This window comes from Meles meles, chromosome 1 (assembly GCF_922984935.1).
Source record: "Meles meles chromosome 1, mMelMel3.1 paternal haplotype, whole genome shotgun sequence".
NCBI classification, from domain to species: domain Eukaryota; kingdom Metazoa; phylum Chordata; class Mammalia; order Carnivora; family Mustelidae; genus Meles; species Meles meles.
Window position 1 is genome coordinate 139,020,188 of NC_060066.1, and position 10,411 is coordinate 139,030,598.

Here is a 10,411-nt window from a genome sequence, read left to right on the forward strand (position 1 = left end):
CATACTGAAATCTCCACAAACATTGAACAGTGAGATCCTGAGGTACAATCAGGAAACAATGTCAAGGGTTAGAGGCTAGAACAGGAAGGAGCAGTCTGAGAACGGAGGGCTGACTGAGTCATGGCTCCTGGCCTTGGCAGAAAAACCTGCAAGATACATTGAGCTGCCTAGAGGTGCATTTTTTCTTTAACCCCACGTTGAGGTTCCCAGTAAAATTAGAAAGTATGGACAGTTCCAATGTATCTCCTGCCCTCACACACGCTAGTCTCCCCCATTATCAACATCCCCACCAGGGTGGTACACTCATTATAATTGATGAACCTACATTACACATCACTGTCACTCAAAACCCATAGCTTGTATGACCGTTCACCCTTGGTGGTGTTATACATTCTGTAGCTCTGGGCAAATGTATATATCCACCAGTATAGTATCAAACAGAATAGTTTCACTGTCCAGAAAACCAGAGGTACATTTTTGCAATGGACACAAATAAACAGCTTTGTCCACAGCTTTCTCTTCTGAGACATTTCCCCAGCATGCAGCCAAAAGACCCCAAGAATTCTTCAGATATCCATTTGGGAAAAGAAAGGCCACCTAGGTTCCTGCCAGATGTGAATAGAGCTATGGCTCCATTCCCAGCATTCTCTGGAGTTTAGCTTGAGAAAATAATAAGAATCCTATAGGATCAATGATCTCACTCATTTGGACTACAGTAAATCTCTCCTATATTACTGCTCAGCCTCTGAGAATATTATATTGGGTCTCATTTTATTAAAGAATATCGTGCATACCCAGAAGTCGCTATTTAATTTTTAGCTGCAAGATACAATTTTGAAAAACCATTATCTAGAAAGCGCAATAATCAAACAATGTAATCACGAATGCTAAACCTCCTTGGAATATTATTTTAAATGCTTGCCAGCTGGAAGCAAGAGTTGACAAGGAAGTGTGTGGCTTGGTTGACTTCCTAATTTGTCAAAGCATCTACGCTTTCCAACAGGATATATTTGTTAAAATACATTTTTTTCCCTCTGCATGATTGTTTTGAAACTATCAAAAATGCAAAATCCTTAAATAAGAGAGACATATCTGCATTTTCTATTCATTCCAGCTTAAGATTTAGGATGAAATCACTTTAAGAGACACAATTGAACCTTTTCTCAGAGGAGCCAGACGTCCCACATACATCACCAATTGCCTCTGAGCTTTCTGGTTGCTCTGTGAGATCAGACTCGTAAATTTTGTGACATATGGAAAATATCAGAGAGCCACAGCATGCATTTTAAAAGGGCCAGAAAACAGGACTCACGCTATCATGAGACATCCCTGGCAATTCACCATTCTTCCTATCGCCCATCCGTGACTCTCTGCAGAAAAGACAGAGTGGATATTTGGCCATGGACTAAGAAGCTCGGGTGTAGTTCAGTGGTTTGGGGGGAATGTGCCACCCTCCCTGCCAAAAGGGGATCCCGCAGGGCCATGAGTCAGTGCAGTGCCTGGGAAGGAAGAGCTATGGTTCTGAACTCCCAGGAATGACTCCTCCCGCCCATGATATCCTCTGTCTCCGTGAATTCCCCCGTCTGCTCCCACACACCTCCCACCTACCCCTCTCTTCCTGCCTGTTTCTTTGTCTCATAACTTACATGTCAGTCTTTACTAGTGGCGTTGAATTTACAGAGGCCAAGGCCTAGGCCTTATTTTCCTTGTATGCCCTGAACTTAGAGGTCCTCAAACCAACGAATGTGTCCACCTGCTTGGGGAGCCCAGGGATAGAGTAGGGATTGACCTTAACTCCTGCCTTCTCTTATTCACACTAGTTTGCTGGCCTTAGGCAAGATACTGAAACTTTCTACACCTCCTTGCCTTGTCTATAAAATGGGAATGATGATGACGCCTACCTCATAGGATATTGTGACTATTGAAGGATATGTACACATATACTTAAAATGTTATCTTGCTAACATAATAATGTTATCTAACATAATGTTATCTTGCTAACATAATAAATCTTAGCTAACAAAATGAGCTCTCACAAATGTGAGCTGTCCTTATCACTCATGGTAATGTCATTTCAAATGGCCCAACTCCCTTGACCTTCTTGCAATAAACCAGGGTTCTCCTCCATGTAAGCAAGTGAGCGTGGCTAAATTCAGTTGGAAGGCTGATTTGCTGGGACTCCCAGGGATTCTAAGCAGAGATGGGATTTTTTTTTTTTTTTTCCTGGAGTGGGCCTACCTTGGCTGTTTGAATGACAGAAAAGTAGGACTTAGTTGACATCTGCCTGATGAAAAGATCAAAAGCACAATCTTCGCACCAGGAGTCCTTGGATGACCCTGAAAAGGGTGACAGAGTCTGGACCTGGCCAACACTTCAAGGGCTCTAACATCCCTAAAAGTCCACAAGCCCAACAAGAACTCTGAAGGGAAGTGGGGAATGATGACCATGAAAGGAACAAGTTTCACCCTGTGGGAAGCATGGTGAAAAGGCTTGGCCACCAGCAGAGGTTAGTTAGTGACCTCAGAGGCAGAAACTGTTAAACCTCAAATGCATCTAGGCAAAAGACAAAGGCCACATTTGGAGGAAAGAGAGGGTAGTGGGCAGGGAGTGGGTAGAGGTAGAAAGTTGTCCTACATACGGACCTGCCTGGCCCTCTAGGCAGGCTACTGTGAACTGGAGAGACGACGTCTCTGTGTTATCTGGGGGCATTAGGAGCTGGAGAATAAGAACAAGCCTCCCGGGAGTTGTTCTCTCTGGAGACTCTTCCCAAAACAGAGAGGCCCTCATCCATGAGGAAAAAGATTCTGTGATATTGGCCCTGGGTCTACAGATGGGTGACTCAGGAGCAGGTCCCAGCTCAGTCTGCCTTTTCGGGGCCTTTGGATGGTCCCCTAGCCTGCTGAGAGCCACCCCTCCTCCTGGGGAATGGAGTTATTATACCTCCTCCACAGAGCCACTGTCAGTCTCTAGTGAACTAAGGTTTGTGATGTTCTGAGAGCTGCAACGTGATAGATTACCAGCAAGAATTTTCCTGGTAATAATCAGTACTTATGATAGTTTAAACACTCCAGGATGGTAGAACAGAACCAGGTTTTGTCTTGAGAGGCCAGCAGTCATGGCAGCAATGGAGACAAAGTCCCACCAGCTCTGAGCCCCCTTTCTAAACTGTCCTCTCTCCCTCCTCTTTCCAAAACAGCCTGGCTAAGACTGGCAGTGTAGGGCAGTGGTTGAGGGTATGGGGGACCAGACTGCCTGAATTTGAATGCTATCTCTGTTACTGAGTAGCTTTATGACCTTAGGCAAGACACTTAGTGTTTCCATACCTCAGTTTCCTTGTCTGTAAATGCGGATAACAGTGGTGCCTGCCTCATAGGTTATTGTAAACACTGAATGGCTTATTCCATGTATTATACTTAAAATGAGAGCTAACAAAATTAGTGATGAAAGAATGTGAGTTGTCCTTATCAGTCATAGTAATAGCATTCCAAATAGCCCAACTCTGTTGACCTCCCTCATTCAAAACACTGGGACCTCTCTAGTCTGGCAGGCCAGCCAGGAAGCTGGGAAGAACAAACAGAAATTTCTGCAGACATGAAAATATCTTTCCAAGGAGAGAGAAGAGAGGGTGATTGTAGACCATGGGTAGCTTGTACGATACACTCAGAACCCAAACTGGGACTTTCCACTAATGATCCAAGCTGACCTCCCACAGAGGGAAGCTGGATCCTCCACCATCTTGGATCAGTGGGACCAGATCTCTTCTGTTCCTCCCATGCTCCTCCAGGAAGAATCATATACCTTAAGACTAGAAGGAACCTTGGAAAATCACTCTGGCCAATAGGATGGTGGGGGTTTCTGGGGAGAAAGATGGTTGACTGAGAAAGTTCTGTTTTTCAGGGGGAAAGCCACTATTTGCCTCCCAGGACCAAAGGCAGAGCAGAAAGTGGGCCTCCTGTGCATCTGAAGGGAAGGTTGATATCAATCCCAGCAGTTCCATAAGCACTTGGTGAACACCTACCACAACCCTCTGCCATCTAGAATCTCACAGAGCAGTAGAGGGAAGCACACGGCAAACAGATCATTGCAGCATGATGTAGTAAGAGCCACATTGTGGGTATCCATGGGGGGCCATGGGAGCTGAGGGCAAGATCACCACACTAGCCTGGGGGGCATCTGCCCAAGGTGCTTTGGAGGAGTTGGTGATACTTAACCTAACTTTGGAAGAAGTAAGAGGAGTAAATTGAGGGAGATGGAAAGATCCCTTCAGAGTGAAGAGAATGAATAAGCAGGGGCTAAGGTGCCAGAGACAGTGGAGGCAGATGAGGTTGGAGAGACTGGAGACCAGGGAGTACAGGGCTTTGTGCACCGTGTTTAAGGACCTGAGCTTGAAAAATGGGAGCCATCTGCAGAGTTTTCAGCAGAGGAGCTGTGCAGTCAGATGTGTTCTCTGGAGAAGTTGTTCAGGGCCTGGCTGGGTGGAAAGTGGATTGGGGTGGGCAGGCCTGAAGGACATTGTCCAGTTAGCTACCTGGAGGCTTAGTCCTGTGCCTTTCCCCGGTTACTTGGTGAGACCGAGGGCACCAGAGTCACCCTGACATTCCGCATGTGGGCAGCAAATATCCACTGACACCACCGCCTGGTCCCTGCCACCATGTTAACCGTTCTTAACCACCCAGGTATCTCCCTCACCCAACACAGCCCATGTATAAAGCTTAGATGAAAGTAATGACTCAACGCTACCCGCTGGTCAGTGTTTGCTTGGAGAATGAACAAGCGATTCAGCTCAGACCATTGAGACCCAAGACAGCAATTTCAAGGAGGATCCAGAAGGTGAACTGTGAGTCATGAGGTCCAGAAACAGCTATGGCTATTTTCTAATCTGAGGGATGGCAGCCCCAGGACAAAGCTGGCCAAGAACAGCAGAAAATATCAGAGAAACAGACCCAAGACCCTAATGATGGGGTGAAAACAGATCAAACTAGACCTGAAGCTCATATACCTCCCCTCAGGACAAACCTCTGGATTTCTCAGTTACAAAGCCAGTAAATTCTTTTTGTTTCATAAACTCCCCCCCCCCCCATCTCAAAATCTCAGAGCCCAGTGCCAATAATCTAGGGCACCACGGCCCACACTGAGCAGCTTTGTAAAGAAAAATCATTAGGAATTTTTCCTGACATCATTTTAGAAAACTTAAAGGTTGTCTCGGATTAAAACCATTTTGCCAAGCTCTCTGCTACATGGGACTTGCAGTTCAGATCCACTTCCTTTCTCGGTCCCCCCGGAAAGCAGTGATGCACTGCCACCTGCTGGTCACAAAACAGAACCTGCCCCAGAAAGCCTGAGAAGCTTTCATGCTGGAAAAAAGCCCTTAAAAGATCAGTGTGAGAAATAGAAAGGGAAATTCATTCTCTTCTAGTGTATATTTCTGAACTGTTTGAGTTTTGATTAGTATGTGTTTTTTTACAATCAGAAAAAAAATCTAGGTATTTAAATTGGGAAATACAGTATTGCTTGCTTATCTTTGATGTTTGTTCATCGTACAATGAACTGTTTCATCAATACCTGCCATTTCCTTGGAAAGCAGCAACTACAACAACCACATCACAACAAAAATCCTTCTCATTCTCCTTGCACATCCAGAAACACACACGCATGTGCACACACAGGGACACGTGCTCTGTCCCTATTACTTCTGCCTGAAGCACCAGCCACTTTTCTTCCACTTCCAGCCAGCCCATTGCTAGCCTGTTGGATCTTCTAGGCAAAAGGCCAACCCCAGTCCAATATCTCTCTATTCAGGAAATACGTACCAAGTTTTCCAAGTATTCTCCTTAGAGTGGTACTTGAGGCTGACGCAAGGAGCAGTTACAGACCCCCTTTCACCAAACCTATGAGAGAATTTGACAGCAGCAACACACTCTAAATACTCTTTGCAAATTCTCTTTGTTTTGTCCTAGTGGTTAAGGAATTTAAGAATTGTTTGTCCCGTTCGTGATACCACTTAGAGATTTCTACACAGTGGCTCCTTTGGAATTTAGCATCTCTTGTATTCATGCCTCAGTCAAAGCTTAGATAATAAGAATCCCATCATAAATGCTGCTATAAAATCTTGGTCTCTGAGTTGGACCTGAGCTGGACCAGGACACCAGCAGTAACAGAAGGCTTCCAGCAGGTGGCACCCCAATCAGCCTCACTACCAGGGCTCCACCTAGGGCTGCTCTTGGTGCCCAAGCCCTCCACCATTATCTTCCCTGCATATCCTCCCTCCTCTACAGTCCCCTCAGCCTGCCATCTTTTCCTGTTTTGCCCCAGCCCCAACCCCTCCACCACTGGCTGGCGCTGATTTGACTGGGTATTTCTTCATGGACTTCCACAGCCATGTTCTGCTCTGCATCAGAACACTTTATATGACCATACCCTCTTATACCAAGCTTGAATTTTTCAGGTCCCTTAGAAGATGGCACCATGGACTATACCTAGCCTCATAGTAGTTTACCCTATAGCCAAGCTAGTTTTCTTAGCCCCTTTCCAGCTGCTCCAGAAGCCTCCTCTTCTCTCTCTCTCTCTTTTTTTTAAAGATTTTATTTATTTGACAGACAGAAATCATAAGTAGGCAGAGAGGCAGGCACAGAGAGAGGGAGAGGCAGGCTCCCCACCAAGCAGAGAGCCCGATGCGGGGCTCGATCCCAGGACCCTGAGATCATGACCTGAGCCGAAGGCAGAGGCTTTAACCCACTGAGCCACCCAGGCGCCCCACCTCTTCTTCTCCTGAACCAGTGTTGAGGTTACCCATTCCCCCACATATCCCCAACACCTGTGTATTTATAGCCTCAAGCCTGTAGTGTCCCATATGATCTGGCCTCACTCCAGTCACATCTCTTCTTTCCCCAGCCTTCCCCACCACCTGCACTGACATTCCTCCTTTCCTTAAACACGCGTTCAAAGCTGTGGGAAACCAAGCTCACACCTGCCTCAGGACCTTTGCACTACTGTTCCCTCTGCTTTCTGCACTCCCACTCATACCCACCCTTATCTTCCCATTCAGGTATCAGTTCAGAGAAGCCTTCTTTGATTATTCTATTTAAACTATCAAATGCCATCACACCTTATGCTCTTCTCCCTCTTCTCTTTATATACTTATCACCCTCTGAAATTGTCTTATATACTTTTTACTTGCGTATACACTTTACTTGTGTATTATCTAGTCAGATAACAAACACTACCTAGAATATAAGCTCCACAAGGATGAGTACTTAGCCTCATCCTGTTTGCTACTGTATCCCCAACATCTAAAACAAGAGCACTGCATTAGTGAGGACTCAGTGCTTCTTAGTGAACTGTGTCCTAGGGCCATCCTGCTGGAGTGTCACATCCCCCGAACTTACAGTTGAGTTAACCTGCATGAGACAGTACCATAATCTCTGCATCCGCTTATGTTTCTTAGTCTCCACCCCCTGCTTAGCAGAACCTCCAGTGGCCCTTAGAAGCCAACTTGCCCACGATTTTAAGTCTTTAACATTAGCCCAGTTGGCTGCAGGGTGTGTCTGATTTCTCTCCCAGTCCAGTTCCAGGTGGGGCATCTGCTGCTGAGGTCGCTGAGATCCACAACCCCATGAAGTGCTCCCAGGTGCTGCCACAGCCACCAGTCCCCTCAGATGTCCACCCATGTTGTGTGACACTGTCCTTCACTATATCACAGCTCTGGGCATTGAGGGCTCAGGAACATGGACTGGCCCCTCTCCCTGGCCCTTAACCTTCTCCATGTGACCAGAATGCCCTTCTATTTTGTCCACCTCTCGTCCTTTAGGAATCAGCACTAATGATGGCCGTGGTCTGAATGTTTGTGTCCCCCACGCTCAAATTCATATGTTGAAATCCTAACCCTCAAGGTGCTGGTATTAGCAGGTGGGGTCCTTGGGAGGTGGTTGGGTCTTGAGGGGGTAGCCCTCTCAAATGGGATTAATCCTCTTGTAAAAGATTAGTGCTCTGTAGGATCTAGCACCCTCCAAATTCTATCCCATGGGGCCCTCCAGTCCCTTCCACCGCACCAGGACACCACAAGAAGTCTGGGACTGGAAAGAGGGCCCTAGCCAATGGTGCTGGCATCCTGACCTCAGACTTCCAGCCTTCAAAATGTGAGCAGTACAGTTCTGCTGTGTACAAGCCAAGCAGCTTGTGGTATTTGGCTACAGCTGCTCCGAAGGAATAGGAGAATGACCTCGATGAAGCTGCCCCAGCCCCTTGCGCAGGAGACCCGGACACAATTACCTGCACTGGGGGAGCTCCCCCCCCCACCCAGCCTCCTCAATGCTCCTGCTTCCCAAGCCCCACGTTGATCTCTGCTTGTCCCAGAGCTTGTGGTATCTCTCTGCTAGGGGGTCTAGGTTCAAAACCCGTTTTCTCCAATCACTACACTGTGTGACCTAGGACAAGCAACCGAACCTCTCTGAGCTTCTCCTGCCTCTTGTAAAATGAGATTGAAAGTAGTCTCTGACCCCTAGGGTAGCATGGAGCTCAAATGAGATAGATGAGGCTCCTCCAGCTCTCACTCAAGAGCCTGGCACAGAGTTAACATTCCAGAAAGAGCAGCTATTATTAACTGCATAAACCTGGGCTCCTCCCTATGTCACTGTCACTTCTCAGTAGAAGATTCCTTTAAAAACAAGAAGTAGCTTTCCTCAACTTTGCATTCCCAGCACTTGGGATGGTGTTTGATATACTACGGGTGATCAAGTGTTTGTTGAAGCATCTGATAGCTTTAAATTCTCTCTTCTCACTTAGACTGTATCTTTGTTAATGATAAAAATTACATATATATGTAACAGCAGGGTTTTTTTTTTACTGTGCTAACATATACATAAAATTCACCATCTTAACTGTCTATAACTGTACAATCCGTGGCATTGAGTAGATGCACATTGGGCAACCATGTGGTTTTTTTTTTAATCCCTCGCAGCCCGAAGTTGAAGAGGAACAGAAACTGAGTCCACATAGACTCAGCGCATGTGAATAAAGTGCAGGTGGGCTTTATTCCAGTAGGGACTGCACCTGCCCCCAGCCCTCAGTACAATTCCTGGACACAATAGGTGCTCAATAAATGTAAAATGAATCACCAGCAAAAGTGGCACTCTGGGGGCACCTGGGTGGCTCAGTGGGTTAAAGCCTCTGCCTTCAGCTCAGGTCATGATCCCAGGGTCCTGGGATCCAGCCCCGCATCGGGCTCTCTGCTCAGCAAGGAGCCTGCCTCCTCCTCTCTCTCTGTCTGCCTTTCTGCCCACTTGTGATCTCTGTCTGTCAAATAAATAAATAAATAAATAAATCTTTAAAAAAAAAAAAAAAGTGGCACTCTGGCAGGGAAACCAGACAAGGCTTTGAGACATGTTTCGGGTTTTTTGGTTTGGTTGGCTGGTTGTGTGTGTGTGTGTGTGGTGTGGCTTTTGTTTTGGGGAGTATTTTTTGCTTTTTTTGTTTTGTTTTTTTGGGGGGGTTGGTTTGTTTTTACTTTTTTTTAGTTTTTAGTTTTTAGCAAGAGGTTTTGAATAGGCTGGGATCTCACACACGAAAATCATATGGTGGACAAAAACTCGAAGACTCTGGCCAGGGTGGGCCTGCACTCCTGTGTGGCAGCTCCCAGGTTTTGCTCAGTAGCAGCTGCCCCTGTGGGCAGGGCCTGTACTTTCCAGCTAATGCTGTCCCCTGGATTCCTCCCCTGTTTCCTTAGCCATTTGGGTTTGAGAGCCCTGCCTGAAGAGTCAGAGAGACTGGGCCTGAGACCCACCTCCTCCACTTTCCAGGAGTTCAGTCCGCAAGTGGAGTCTTACCTCCTTGTTGGCAGGATGGGAAAGACAGCAGTGTCTCCCCCAGGCTTCTGTGAAGGGCACTCTGAGACCAAGCATGTGATGGTGTGTCCCACAGCGTCGAGGCCATTACGCAGACGTTAGCCTGACATCTCAGAGTCCTGCACCCGTCTTTTGTGTTGGCACCGGGGAGGTCTGGATATGCCTCCGTGTGGTGTCCCCAGGTTTTTGTACACCGCACACTCACCTGGGAAGACACCAGCACCTGTAAAAGCTAGGGCACTCTCTGATTAGCACCCACCGGTCACCTGAGGCCTTTCACAAAGTCCCCACCTGGGTGTGACACAGTGAAGAGCAAGTCTCTAGGGAACGGGCCTGCTGTCCTTCATCTGCCATCTGAGAGCCCTTCAGCACACCACACAGCGGCCCCATAGGCGGGTGACTCCACCTACCACACCAGACAGAAATTCGCTGTGGATTTGCCACATCTGGAGCCAGCAGGAAGGACAGGGGTTTGGTATCAGAATACCATTGATTTTCCTTCTTTTCCCTTCAGAGCTGGGGCATGGTTTCTGTGGTGACTTTTCAAGCTACAAGCTGGAGGAAACAAGGGC

General features: G+C 47.0%; 1 pseudogene; it reads right to left on the reverse strand.

Annotated features, from left to right (window-relative positions):
* The window catches only part of LOC123953945, a 43,214-nt pseudogene extending 37,476 nt beyond the window's left edge, over positions 1-5,738 (reverse strand).
* Positions 5,739-10,411: the final 4,673 nt, after the last annotated feature.